Source organism: Populus alba, chromosome 17 (assembly GCF_005239225.2).
Source record: "Populus alba chromosome 17, ASM523922v2, whole genome shotgun sequence".
Lineage (NCBI taxonomy): Eukaryota > Viridiplantae > Streptophyta > Magnoliopsida > Malpighiales > Salicaceae > Populus > Populus alba.
Window position 1 is genome coordinate 15,177,551 of NC_133300.1, and position 14,836 is coordinate 15,192,386.

Genomic DNA, 14,836 nt, shown 5'->3' on the forward strand with positions numbered 1-14,836 from the left:
TTTCAAATTGATTTCTATATATAACACATGTAAGTATAACATATAATATGAAATATTTTGTTAGTAATTTGCCCCCTCAATTAAAAAAATCCTAGCTCCGCCACTGAATGCAAAAGCTTTATGTGCTGGAAAAGAGACAAATTTTGTTAAATAATATGGACTTGATAATTCATTAAAAAATATGAATCACTCAATTGTGATGGGTGTGGCCAATGCGCGTTTGATATCCCTTTCATTTCTCTTTTTGTATTTTCTCCATCGAAACTCCATCTTCTTTACAGTGTAAGAAAAAGATCCGTAAGAAAATCATTGGAAACTTACCAGTACGAGTTCTTGACCTCAAGAAACCGGAAAAAATTCGAAGTCATTGGAATAAAAAGAAAGAAAAGGGCTTTGGAAGTTGGTTACTAGATACCAGAAGAAGAAAAAATATTGGGCTTGGCTGGATCTTGTGCCTCTTTAGCCAACACTTACCACACGGTTTGTTTCGTCTAGATTCGTGAAATACTCGTAGAAATTTGGGCTTTCTGATTTCTAAGTAGAATTGTACATGTTTCAGCTTGAAATTGCTATTTGGTAGATTTAATTGCCGAATTTCTAAGTAGAATTGTACATGTTTCATGTTTGACCACAGGAGCAGGCCTTATACAAAATAGCGTGGAAAGCAATTCCGGACCCAAGCGAGCTAGTTGAGGCTAGAAAGGATTTTCATGGCTTCCAGCAGCGTGCAAGGAATAACCTCATCTTCATCTTCTCCTCCTCCATTATATATGTATGATGTGTTCCTTAGTTTTAGAGGCAAGGACACGCGGGACAACTTTACTAGTCATCTATTTTCTAATCTGGCTCAGAGAGGCATCGATGTGTACATGGATGATAGGGAGCTCGAGAGAGGAAAGAGCATCGAACCTGCTCTGTGGAAGGCCATCGAAGAATCAAGGTTTTCTGTCATTATATTTTCAAGAGATTACGCATCTTCACCATGGTGCTTGGATGAACTTGTCAAGATTGTTCAGTGCATGAAAGAGATGGGACACACTGTTCTGCCAGTTTTTTATGATGTGGATCCCTCATAGACATATGAGAAAGCCTTCGGTGAGCATGAACAAAATTTCAAGGAAAATTTGGAGAAGGTCCAGATCTGGAAAGATTGTCTTTCTACGGTGACCAATCTATCTGGCTGGGACGTACGTAATAGGTAAATCATCTATCTACTTATTCTTATTCTCAAATCCTCCCTGGATTGTTTCAATGATGATCATAGCTTCTTCTTTTTTAAATGTTTTTCAATTTAAACGTTGTCTATGCTAAACCTATTTTTTCTTTAATTTTGACTTTTAAAATAAAAGAGCGCACTCAATTGTCACAATTTTTATAAAATAAAAATTGAAAACAAATTAAAAAATTTCTTGAACTTTTTGCTAATTTCTATTACTTAGATCGAATAATAAAATTTCAATTATCTAAATTGAATTTATTGAGGCATCTTTAGAAAAAGTCAATATTACAAAGACATTTTTACTATCATCAGAATATTTTTTCCTGATTGTATTATAGAATAATAGAGGATAACTTTATCGATTGTATTAACAAAAATTTAAAATCCTTGAGAAATGTCTTGATATACTAATGGATTGTAACAATGAATTTACTAATTTTTCATTCAAAGAAAAATAAACTACTTAGGGATATTAGGGTCGTCTTATAAGGGCCAATAATCATTATAGAATTAATAGGGGTAGTTAGGTATTTTTTTTTACGGTATAATTACTTAGTTACTCTTAAAAGTAAAAATAAATAAATTAGCTATATGGGCTTTTTAAAGATTTTTCACTTCTCAGGGTGCAATAAAATAACTTTATTTCCTTTAAAATTAAAAATACTTACCTTGTCTTCAATGGCTTATTCATGCATTTTTTTTTTTTGTGATAAAAAAAAGTGGTTGGCTTGTTTGTAGAACACACAAGCGAATAAATTGTTTTGTCTTATTTAAACAGCACGAGGAATGGCTTATGACACCCAAAAAATGCCTTCATTGATATTTTCTGATTCACCATGGCATGAGCTACCTCAAGTGGCATGTGTGGAGTAATTCTTTTTGGTTTGACATCAAATGACTTTTTTTTTGTCTTTATCCTTGAATTAAGATTGTCAATTTCGTTCCGTTCCGCCCGGAATGGCCGAAACATTTCATACCAATTCAAAAAACGAAACAAAACGGAACAAATTTCATCTCATTTTAAATCTCGGCCCGTTCCGGAAATTCCAGCCAAATTCCGGCCGAAACGTTCCGGTTTCATTCCGGTTGTTCCGTTTCGGCCAAAAAATATTATTTTTAAAAAATTAATATATGGTTTATATTATTTTAAGTTAAAGATCTATTTAATCTTTACTATTTAAAAATATTTTAAATTTTAAAATTATATTTGTTTAGCATTATGTTTGTATTGCATAATTTATAATTAATTTATCTTGAATTTGAATTATGTTTGTGGAATATATATATATATAAACAGTACAACCCCGAAACGGCACGCCGAAACAATCCGAAACTGAAACATTTCGTTCCAATTGAAAAAACGAAACACCTACCGAAACGGAATTGACAACCTTGCCTTGAATTACGCACCCAACCTTCTAAACTTGTATAGTAACCCTACAATCTTATATATATTTGGTCTATTTTCTTTCAATTGATATTTTTTTGAAATAAAAATATATTGTTAACTTATTGTTAATTTTATACTTTTTAATTTTTTAATCTATTAGATTTAATTATCATTCTTTTTATTATTATTTATTTTATGTGAGATTATTTTTATTTTATTTTATTGGCAATTTCATCCTTCATTTTTTATTGTTATGTTTTTTTACCTTCGAGTTTTTTAAAAAGTGATATATATATATATATATATATATATATATATATATATATATATTATTTCTGATTTCATATTTTAACATTGGATTAAGCTTTTTGGTTAAGTCTGGATTTAAGATTTAACGGATTGAGAATTTGGGACACTAACCTAGGTTTAGGATATTTGTCTAGGTTTTTTTTATTTTTTTAAGCTCATGTTTTTTTTTTCAAGTTTCATCATTCAATATTATTTAATTAAAGACTAAGCTCTATATATTTTTTTATTTGCTTTCTATAAGATTTTTAAATAAGGTTAAAAATAATTGGGGTTATCTTAAGTCTTTTTATTTCTCATTCTTTGTTAAGTCTATCTACTATTTTTTTAAAAATCCTTTTTTTAATTGAATAATTTTTTTTATGTTTAGCTTTTAATATTTGGTTGATTGAAATCGGTCGCTATTTTATTTTGATATGGGTTCCATAGAGTTTTCAAGGATTTGTGTTTTAGATCGCGAGTTTCACAAGTTAACCATTATTACTCCAGGTCGATCTAATGTGTTGTCATCAGAATTATATTTTTAAATAAATATATCATCCAATATATTATAATCTTAATATTTTCAAATGTTTTTCTAGCATGTATTGAATTTTTTACTGTCAAATATTATTATATTTTTTAAAGGTTAGAAAAAAAAAATTCCACCCTGGGGGCAAAAAATCTAGTTAAAGAACTACACATTAAAGTGAAGTTTTCAACAAGTGGCAACTTATCATTAGTATTTTAATAGGTTATCATCTATGGTTCAGTTTTTAAGTTATGACATATAAGCTACATGAAGTTTTTCCCATGAAAAAAATTATTTCTCAAAATACTATAGCACGGTTTCATCAATAGAGAAGAAAGACGAAGAAATGCGTTGTGAAAATTGTAGTTGTGAGAAGCATATGTGATATCAGTGCATCTCAAGATGCGTGGATTGGATTTGCACAACCACTTAAACTATGTTAGTATGGGACATTTTCTATGGGCTATGTTAATATGGGAAAAAAAGTCAAAAATTAATAAATTTAAAGTTGTTTTTTTAAAGTTAATTATGCAAGATAATTGAATTTTTTTGTTAAAAATAATTATAAAAATAACTTAGTGATCGACAAAAAAATGATAGAACTCCTTTTGCCTTTTGGTCTGTTAAAACCAAACTTAATGAATATTTTATTTCCTAGCTTTTGTTCTTGTATGCATGCTTCTGTAGTATCTGTGTGATTCTATAGGGAATAATATATCTATTGTACGCATGATTCTTAGCATCAATGCAATCCTAGTTCCTTGTTCAGTTTATTCTTTCCTTTTCCTCTATGTTCTTGAAGCTATCTATTATCAGGGCCCTATCTTTCTCAAAGGTTGGTGTATTAATTTCCGGCTAACAGCCATACATTTTTGAGCTACAATATGCTAATGTTTATTTTTCCATTAGCATTATCTGATTTGATTTTTGCACACTGCATGATTAATGTTTTGCACCCTCCTATGCAGGAATGAATCGGAATTAATTAAAATAATTGTTGAATACATATTGTACAAACTAAGCGTCACTCTGCCAACAATTAGCAAAAAATTAGTTGGAATAGATTCTCGTGTAGAGGTATTAAATGGCTATATAGGTGAAGAAGTGGGCAAAACAATCTTCATAGGGATTTGCGGAATGGGTGGCATAGGTAAGACGACTGTTGCAAGGGTACTATATGATAGGATTCGTCTGCAATTTGAAGGCAGCTGCTTCTTAGCAAATGTCAGAGAAGTTTTTGCTGAGAAAGATGGACCACGCCGTTTACAGGAACAACTTCTTTCTGAAATCTTAATGGAACGTGCTTCGGTATGGGATTCTTATAGAGGGATTGAGATGATAAAGCGGAGGTTACGAATTAAAAAGATTCTTCTTATCCTTGATGATGTAGATGACAAAAAACAACTAGAATTCTTGGCTGCGGAGCCTGGATGGTTTGGTCCAGGGAGTAGAATTATCATAACAAGCAGAGATACAAATGTGTTAACTGGAAATGATGATACTAAAATTTATGAGGCTGAAAAATTGAATGATGATGATGCTCTTATGTTATTTAGCCAGAAAGCTTTCAAAAATGACCAACCTGCTGAAGATTTCGTGGAACTATCAAAGCAAGTTGTGGTTTATGCTAATGGCCTTCCACTAGCTATTGAAGTTATAGGTTCGTTTTTGTATGCAAGAAGTATCCCTGCATGGAGAGGTGCAATTAATAGAATGAATGAGATTCCTGACGGCAAAATTATTGATGTGCTTCGCATTAGTTTTGATGGTCTCCATGAATCAGATAAGAAAATTTTTTTAGACATTGCATGTTTCCTGATGGGGTTTAAAATTGATCGAATAACAAGGATACTTGAAAGCCATGGATTCCATGCAAGTATTGGAATACCAGTTCTTATTGAGAGATCTCTCATAAGTGTCTCTCGGGATCAAGTCTGGATGCATAATTTATTACAGATAATGGGTAAGGAAATTGTTCGTTGTGAATCCCCTAAAGAGACTGGAAGGCGTAGTAGATTGTGGACATACGAGGATGTCTGCCTTGCACTGATTGACAACACAGTGAGTAGCTGATAGAGAACATTATCCATAAAATTATAAAGTTTATTTTAATTTACACTCCATCTCTACCTTGTATTTGTTTTTTACTTATATTCATTTTTGGTTGATAGGGAAAAGAAAAAATAGAAGCCATTTTCTTGGACTTGCCTGGAATAAGTTGAGCAGACTAAGATTACTCAAAATCAACAACGTGCAGCTCTCTCAAGGACCTGAAGATCTTTCCCATAAGTTACAATTTCTTGAATGGCATTCTTACCCTTCAAAATCATTGCCAGCTGGTTTACAGGTGGATGAGCTTGTTGAACTTCATATGGCTAACAGTAGCATTGAGCAATTATGGTGTGGGTATAAGGTGAGATCAACTAATTTTAAGGGCCTTGGCATTTCTTTTTATTGTTTCCCTATATATGTATGATAGTAGCATCCATATTTCTTCTCCCTTGCCTAATTGCAGAGTGCAGTTAAGTTGAAAATCATCAATCTCAGCAACTCCTTATACCTGTCCAAGACTCCAGATCTTACTGGAATTCCAAATCTTGAGAGTCTGATTCTTGAAGGTTGTACAAGTTTGTCGGAGGTCCATTCATCACTTGGAAGTCACAAGAATCTTCAATATGTGAATCTTGTGAATTGCGAAAGTATTAGGATTCTCTCAAGCAATCTTGAAATGGAATCACTAAAAATTTTCACTCTTAATGGCTGCTCAAAACTTGAGAAGTTTCCAGATATAGTAGGAAACATGAACAAATTGTTGGTGCTTCATTTGGATGAGACTGGTATTACAAAACTATCTTCATCAATTCATCGTTTGGTTGGCTTAGAAGTATTGAGCATGAACAACTGCAAGAACCTTGAAAGCATTCCGAGTAGCATACCTTGTTTGAAATCCCTTAAAAAACTCGATCTCTCTGGCTGCTCCGAATTTAAATATATACCAGAGAATTTGGGGGAAGTTGAAAGTTTGGAGGAGTTTGATATAAGTGGAACTTCAATAAGACTACTACCAGCATCCCTTTTTCTTTTAAAGAATCTTAAAGTATTATCTCTGGATGGATTCAAAAGACTAGATGTGTTGCCTTCTTTGTCTGGTCTGTGTTCTTTAGAAGTACTGGGTTTACGCGCTTGCAATCTAAGAGAATGGGCACTTCCTGAAGATATTGGCTGCTTATCTTCATTGACGTCTTTAGATTTGAGCCGGAATAACTTTGTTTGGATGCCTAGGAGCATAAATTTGCTTTATGAACTGGAAACGCTTGTCTTGGAGGATTGCACGATGCTTGAATCATTGCCTGAGGTTCCGTCTAAAGTTCAAATGGTAAATTTGAATGGTTGTATAAGCCTAAAAACAATTCCAGATCCGATAAAGCTAAGCAGTTCCAAAAGATCAGAGTTCATATGTCTTAACTGCTGGGAATTGTACAATCATAATGGCCAAGGCAGCATGGGGTTGATGATGCTTGAAAGATACCTCAAGGTGTTCTCTTAATCATACCCCAACCTTTTTGTATCCCTCTCCCTCTCCCTCCCTTTATCTAAGATTTTTGTTTTTCATGGTACAGGGTTTGTCTAATCCAAGACCTGGATTTGGTATCGCTGTTCCAGGAAATGAAATTCCAGGCTGGTTTAACCATCAATGTAAGGGATCTTCAATTAGTGTGCAAGTGCCTAGTTGTAGCATGGGGTTTGTTGCGTGTGTTGCATTCAGTGCAAATGGTGAAAGTCCTTCTCTTTTTTGTCATTTCAAAGCCAATGGAGAAGAGAATTATCTTTCGCCGATGTGTATTAGTTGTAACTCTATCCAAGTTCTGTCAGATCATATTTGGCTATTCTATCTATCTTTTGATCATGTTAAAGAGCTTAAAGAATGGAAGCATGAATCCTTTAGCAACATTGAGTTGTCATTTCATTCTTTCCAGCCAGGAGTAAAGGTGAAGAATTGTGGTGTCTATTTGTTATCTTCTGTATATATTACACCACGACCATCTTCTGCCCATTTTTTTGTAACAAGCAAAGAAGCGGCTTCTTCATTTAAAGCTTCTTTAGCTTTTTCTTTGTCGTACCATCAATGGAAGGCCAATGTTTTCCCTCGCATTAAAGTGACTTATTTAAAGTCATCAGATCGAGCCCAGAGATTCATTGTCCCAGTCATGAAGGAACCAGAGAAAGTAATGGCAATTAGATCAAGACTCTTTGAGGCCATTGAAGAATCAGGGCTGTCAATTATTATATTTGCAAGAGATTGTGCTTCTTTACCTTGGTGCTTTGAAGAACTTGTCAAGATTGTCAGATTCATGGATGAGATGAGATCAGACACTGTGTTTCCAGTTTCTTGTGATATCGAACAATCAAAGATAGATGATCAAACAGAGAGTTACACAATTGTCTTTGATAAGAGTGGAAAAAATCTCACGGAAAATGAGGAGAAGGTACAAAGATGGATGGATATTCTCAGTGAAGTTGAGATTTCATCTAGATCGAGATCAGTGGAAAGGTATCATTACTTTTATTTTATACCTCGACATATCAACCACTTCAAGTAAATGAAACTGGGAATACTAAAAGATAAGAACTTAATGTCAACAAAGTTAGAAAAATATGTTCTCGTGTTTGAAAAGATATATATAAAAAAAAATCATTATTAGATCTATGCTCTTTATAACATTGATTTCATGTATAGGTTTACCATGCAGGGATGGGGACAAGAATGTCCAGGTTTCAGGTACTTTTTCTTCAGCTTTCATGTATAGCTTTGCTTGTGTACCGTTTAAAACACAAGATAAAATCATCTTATTGTTAAAATTGAATTGCTGAATAGACTAAGCTCACTCTAGTCATACAAAGCAATGGTTAATGTACTTGATACAAAGAATAGGAAGCAAACAAACTGAACTATGAAGTACAAAATTCCAAAGTTAGCACAAAAATAAAGAAAACAAATTAGGGATGTAGTATCCCAGTTCAATTGGTTGTGTTACTAGAAATAGGCAATTAATTCTATTGGTTGAGCAACATAATCTATTGATTTTTTTTAAAAAAAAAAAGCATTGCGCTACTCACCATAGCGTAACCTCTAAGAATTAAAATCTCAAAAGTTGTGCTAGGAGTAGCGCGCTCAACCTTTAAATTTTTTATGCTAGAGGTTTTGATATATATATTTCTAAACAAAAAAAATTAAAAATATATTGGTTAAGAAAAAATTTTAAAATTGTTCAATGACTGTCTACATTACATAACAGAACATCAAATCTTTGATGGGATTTAATCAAGTAACCTGAAAAGGTAGCCTCACTGGTGTCATAATAACATTCACAGACTTAGCTTTCATGGTAGTAGCTATCTCTCAAGCAACTTTATTTATTATTTATTTCTTAATTTCCTTTCCTCAAGTGATCACTTGAAAAGATAGCTATGTGTTTTGATTGATGTATAATTGTCTTTAAGAACATACCATCCTTTTCAATCTTCATAGCTCAAGCTCAAGTATTCATTGCTGCCCCAAAATGGAAATCGAATTCTTGTACAAATATAGTTTGATAAAAAAATTTATCTTTGTTCGTTGCTTCTTCATCATCATTTTCATTAAATGCTTCTATCTTTGAGTCTTAGATTTTGGAAATGTAAACAAAAATTCCAAGATTAATTTTTGTATTGTTATTTCAGGAAGAGTCAAGCAAAGAAGGTAGTTTGTATTCCAGCACCAGCAGCTGCAAACAGCAGGTCTAGTGGAGAAGTAGTTCCATCTGACTTGTGGGCATGGAGAAAATACGGAGAAAAACACATCAAGGGTTCTCCTTATCCAAGGTAAAATATATATATATATATATATATATATATATATATATATATATATGAAGTTGATAAGATTACAAAGAACAAACAGCTGGATTTTTCAGTTCTCTATTCTCTCTGACAAATTATATCATTGCCTGAAAAAAGGTTTCTTGATTTAATTCTTCTTCTTCTTATTTCCCTTTTGCACATGAAATGCAATATATTTTTTCTTAGTAATGCCCTGAAAAACTTCTGGTGAACCCAAGTAATGCTTCCCGAGACACTGAGCTCAAACAGTTTGTTGTTTGGTGCATAAACAACATTTTAAGCATTGATTGACTGGTTGTAACTTGCAGTGCTAGTATTGATGAATGTGTATGCACTATTGTTCTTTGAGCTCAACAGCTTCAAAGAGTTCCCAATTTGCATGCTCAAATGATTGGCAGGAAGTGAATCCAAAACACTGAGTTTCTTAGCATATAGTATTGTTGTGAACTATTAGTGGTTTTCTTGTCATCTTTGTCGCACCCCAAAAAAATAATCAATCAGGCGCGCGGCATCGGCTGGCGATTTTCATTGTTTGTTGCGTTTGCTTTGAATTCGTTCGTGAGAGTCGCCACCTAGTAATTTATTGAGGGCTACTAGGAAACCTGATGTACTGGTCTTGTCAGAGATCATGGGTAAGGGACTGGTTGTGGTTAGGGAAGGTATTAGCACCCCTAACACACCCTACCTGAGATAAGCTGCTTCGTGTTCTGGTGTGATTTGAAAATTTAAAATATTAATTAAATTCTTAGGCTTGAATAAATCAGTTATTAAATCCCCGAATATATGTAGAAACTTGTCCTCATATTTTCATGGAAAATACAACTTGATTTTATTTGTCCTTGAGATATTTAACCATATTTAAATTAACAAATAATTCTTTTTGTCTTTTTTAATTTTTATAATTCAATAACATATAATAAAAAATACAACCACACACATTCATATTTCACTATTTTATTTTTTTTGTTTCTTTTCTTTTCTTTTTCTTTTCTTGTCTTTTCTTTCCATAATACAAATACAAATACAAATTCAAAACTAAATAAGAAATTACATCAAACAAAAATTACATTAAAATTACAATAACAGCCCTAAAACAATATGGAATTCACAGGAACACCTTTTGCACCACTGAAACAGTGCTGGGAGCATTTTCAGGGCAACTGAACGCTGGTGGCGCGTCTTCCCACGCGCCACCGTCACTGGCGGCGCGTGGGTTCACGCGCCGCCATGAAATCTGGGCAGCGTGAGGGGCTGTAATGGCTTCCTCTCCTCTTCCTTTCTCTCGCCGGCGGTGACCTGCAATAACAGAAAATGCACAACACAGTCGATTTTAATTTTTGTTTTTGTTCTAAAATCTGCTTCGGTTCCTTTTTTTTGGCAGATCGGCTTCTGTTTTTTCTTCTTCTTGGCAGATCGGCTTCGGTTTTCTCCTCTTCTCTTTTGGTGGCCGCAGATGACTGGGAAGCTGCTGCGGTTGATGGAGTGGACGGCGCTGATGGGATGGACCGACGCTGCTGCTGAGGCGAGGTTGATGGCGGCGTTGAAGCGGAGGAATGGACAGATCGGTGGGTGTCTCTGCTGGAGGCGGTGAACTGGGTTGTTACTGCGATGGAGAGGAGCTGGAGACGCTGCTGAGGAAGGGGCTTCGGTGTTGATGGGTCTGTGGGTGCTGGAAGAGGGGAGCTAGTCCGGCTGCAGAGGGAAGGTCTTGGTCGGCTGAAGGAGGAAGAAACCCAAATCCCCGGGGGCGCCGCTTCTCTCTTTGCTTCGCCGGGTTGAGAGATGACGGAGAGTGGCTCTGAAATGGCCGGCCACAGGGGAGGCACCGTGGTTTTCTTTTTGGAAAAATGGGGAGCCGAATGAAGGGAAACGGTGATGGGAATGGAGGTCCGGTGGAGGTGGCGTCTTCGGGTGCCTGAGGAAGAAAAAAAAATCTAAAGGGAGGGGTTTGGGGCTGTCTTTGTCTGGCTTTTGTTGCAGTTTTGGGGAGGTTGAGAGTGAGGGATGAGAGACAGAGGGAGCGGCGGCAGCTCAAAGTGTTTGAGTGAAATGGAGAGAAAACCCCCAATGGCAGAGAGGGGCTGCTGTCTGGGTCTTGATGAGAGGGAGATAGAAAATCCCCAAAGGGATTGGGGCTTCTGGGTCTCCCCCCCCCCTCCTGCTGATCTTCCCCCCCAAAAAAAATGGCTCCCATCTCCCCCATTTTACAAAGCTGGAGATGAGAAGAAATAGAAGCTTTCATCATGAGGAGGGCCACCATTGTCGGCCATTGTCGGCGGGAAACAAAGAAAAGAGGACCATGGGTGGGGTTGAGCTGCTAATTTTCAGCCGAAAGAGAGGGGTTAAATAATGGTCTTGGGCCAGGGGCAACGACTAGTTTCGGGTGAAGAAAAAATTCTTAGGTTGCCTCTCCTTCTAAAATTCAAAATTCCCTTAGGCAAAAATATTGTTTCGGCCTCAAAATTGGTCCCTTAATTTTCTTTTTTTTGTAAAATTTGATTTTTCTTATTTTTTTGTATTTTTTGAAAACGAGCAATATCAACGTCGACTCGATGAGGAAAATCAATGATTTTAAAAACGACGCGTGAAAAGTCGAACGCGTTTGAAAATCCTTTGAAAAATTAAATTCTTTTTAGACAACGTTGAAAATGCTAAAATGACGAAAATATATTAAAAAACATATTTTTTGGATTTTCTTTGTTTTTCTCTATTTTTGGATTTTTTGAAAATATATAAAAAACATGGGTCAAAAATTGGGTAGCAACAATCTTTCTGATCAGTTTTCGGTTTTGAACTTTGATTTTCTTTGAGTAATTATTATTTTGAAAGTGGTCTGTAAATGTTTGGTTAAGAATTGCACTGAATGTTAAAACATATTGTCTTTCCTTCCAGAGGTTACTACAGATGCAGCAGCTGTAAGGGTTGCTTAGCAAAGAAGCACGTAGAGCGGAGCCGAAATGATCCTAACATGTTGGTCATCACCTACAATTCTGAGCATAACCATCCATAGCCAACACAGAGAAATGCACTTGCAGGCTCAACAAGGTCTCAGCCAACAAAGAGCAATGCAGCTTCAAAGAGCTGCACAGGTGCTCAAGCACAAAAAACAGCAAATACAAAGGAAGATCAGAAGGAGAGTAGCAATGATACATTGTCTCCTACCGATATTATTGGTGGTAGCTCAACAGCAAGTGCATCTGTTAAAGAGGAGTCTGATGACATTGAGAAGCAGATGGAGATGGATGATAATGAATTCAGTGAAAGGTTTTCTCAGAGTTACTGTTTGTGGGAAAGACCACTGGTGGTGACTTTTAAATATTCAGAAGAGATAAAACACACTGTTTTTATTTCAAAATAACAAGAAGATTACAAGCTCTCAAACTCACCCACTCTTTATCTCTTGTATTTTCCACACACATTGCAATGCTTTCTTGATGTCTATTTATAGACATGAACGGTAGGACAAAAAGAAAAAACAGACAACATGCAGAATATATTCCACTAGCTCATCTTTCCACTTTTTACTAAAGTAGATGAGTTGTTCCACTTCGTTGCTTTAACGAAGTGGGACTACCTCACATGGTAATGTTCTAACAGTTGGTCCTTATGGTTGAGTTCACAGCAACAAATTCCCCCGTGGTTTATTTGTTTTCCAATTGATTTCTTTGGTAACACTGGATTTGTGATGTTTGTTAGAAACACAACTCTCATAGACTTTAGTTGGATGATTAATATAGGGCATATCTTTGACTATCTTTTTGCTTGCTAGCATCTTCAGACTTGTGAAATTTAAATGTCCAAGCCTTAGGTGCCAAAGTCACTCTTCATTGTTGGTGATGGCACTCAAACACTTTGTTGCAGCATATTGGATGTTTATAAGAAACATCCTATCTTGGACATCTTCACATAGGCAATTAATCTCTCATTGTAATTTTCAATTGTTAGATTACAGTTCTTGATAAGAAGACTGTAACCTTTCTCCAAATGTTGGCATATACTAAGCAAGTTATGCTTAATGGCTGGAACATAATAAACATTTGCAATGTAGCTATGCTTGGCATTCTTCAAACGGATTGGGATGTTGCCTCTTCTTTTCACTAGAACTTTTGAGGTGTCTCTAAAAGTGACTTGACGTTTTACAGTTTCATCTAGATCTCCAAATAAATCTTGTTGACCACTCATGTGATTGCTAGCTCTAGAATCTAAATACCATATATTCTCCTGATTCTCACCTAGTCCTTGTTGGACTAATAATACAGCTGGTCCTCTTATAGTGATATTATTATCTACATAGTTGACTTCTCCATCTACCTCTGATGGAGCTTTTCTTCGCCATTCAGTGTTATAGTGCTCAAATTGATTGCATCTATAACATTGAATATTTCTCTTGTCACAGTTGTTGTAACTCCCTCCCCTTCCTTTAGGAGTAAATGTTTGTTGTCCTAAATCTCCTCTAGTGGTGTTTCTACCACCTCTTCCTCTGAATTTTGTGTTCCAAGACCCTCTTTCTTGGAATCATTTAAAATCCCCTCGTCTTTGTTAACCGCTTCATTGAGTGGTATATTCAGTTGTTGAAATCTCTCTGCCCTCTTTTAGAGACAACTTTGATTGTAAGGAATGTTCAATTGCCTTATATTTTTTTACTATCTTTTGTTCATGAGCTTGTAAAGAACTCATAAACTCATCCATTGTCAACTTGTCCACTTCTTTGGATTCTTCAATAGCGACAATAACAAAATCAAATTTTGGATTCAGGGATCTCAAAATTTTCTCAAAAATCCGAGCATCTGAGAGGGCTTCTCCATTTCTTCTCATCTAATTGACTATCACCATAATTCTCGTGTGATAATAATAAATAGATTCTAATGACTTCATTTGCAATTATTCAAATTCACCTAGCAAAGATTGAAGAAGAATCTTCTTGATTCTCAGCACCTTTATATTTTTGTTGGAGAGCCTCCTATATTTCTTTTGATGTTTCTGTGGAAGCTATGATCTCAAATGTGGCTTCATCAAGACCTTGATAAATGATGTCTTTGCTTTGTTGTCTTTCTTTTTATTGGCTCTCAGGACTTGTTTTTGTGCCTCTTGTAATTAATCTTCTAATTCTTTGGACTCTGGTTCATCATAACCATATTCCATAATCTCTATACACTCTTGTGAACCATGAAATGTCTTCAATCGGATACACCAATTATCATAGCTGTTTTTTGTTAGCTTTGGGATAAGTGTTTATGCATTTTATGTAGTCATTTTATTCTTTGAATGACTATATCACATTCTGGGAGTTGAATTTAGCAAAATGAACACTGTAGATGGTTTTGGAATGCCCATAATAGTAGGGAACTAGTCTGACTTTGTTGAAAATGGGTCAGAAATAAGGTGAACCGGTCAGAGAAACGATTCTGGATGTCGGGCAATTTGCTGCGGTTGAACCGAAAATATTCTGGGGAATATTTGTTTGGCTCGGATCGGCTTGATTGGCAGTTAAGCGGTCGGCTAGGGTACGACTTAGGAGGCTCGGCGCAGC

At 35.3% G+C, this 14,836-nt stretch overlaps 1 pseudogene; it reads left to right on the forward strand.

The window, feature by feature from the left end:
- Nucleotides 1-701: 701 nt before the first annotated feature.
- Nucleotides 702-12,913, forward strand: LOC118045987 (TMV resistance protein N-like; annotated as a pseudogene).
- The last annotated feature ends 1,923 nt before the right edge of the window (nucleotides 12,914-14,836 follow it).